Below are 425 nucleotides of genomic sequence, written 5' to 3'. Positions count from 1 at the left end.
TTTCAAATTTGAGGGTTACTTTTAAAAATCAATTAAAAATATTAAATGATCTCCAAATGACTTGAAATTTTTATGGTGAGTTCTCTGACTCATAAGCCACAGTGGAGAACAAAAATCAAGTGATTTTAGTCTCTGTGTGCTCTAAATTAAATGTTTTGAGCAAATTAGGGTTTACTTAAATCCTAAAAATTTATGAAATTATTTCCTCTAGCCATAGGGAACTTACATGAATTTTTTTAGAATTTTCTAAGTCACATACAATTTTCTATAATTATTTGAATAGAAAATGCATAAAAACTTAGAAAAGTAAGATCTCTTTCTAGAGATCTCCTATGTTTTTGGAAAAATGCTTAAATTGTTCTCCTAGACAGAGGCTACAACATATAAAAAATTGGAGTTAAGGTATTAATTCCATATGAATGGAG

This window comes from Phalaenopsis equestris, unplaced genomic scaffold (assembly GCF_001263595.1).
Source record: "Phalaenopsis equestris unplaced genomic scaffold, ASM126359v1 Scaffold000777, whole genome shotgun sequence".
Lineage (NCBI taxonomy): Eukaryota > Viridiplantae > Streptophyta > Magnoliopsida > Asparagales > Orchidaceae > Phalaenopsis > Phalaenopsis equestris.
The sequence above is the reverse complement of the archived record's forward strand: the minus strand, read 5'-3'. Positions refer to the sequence as shown.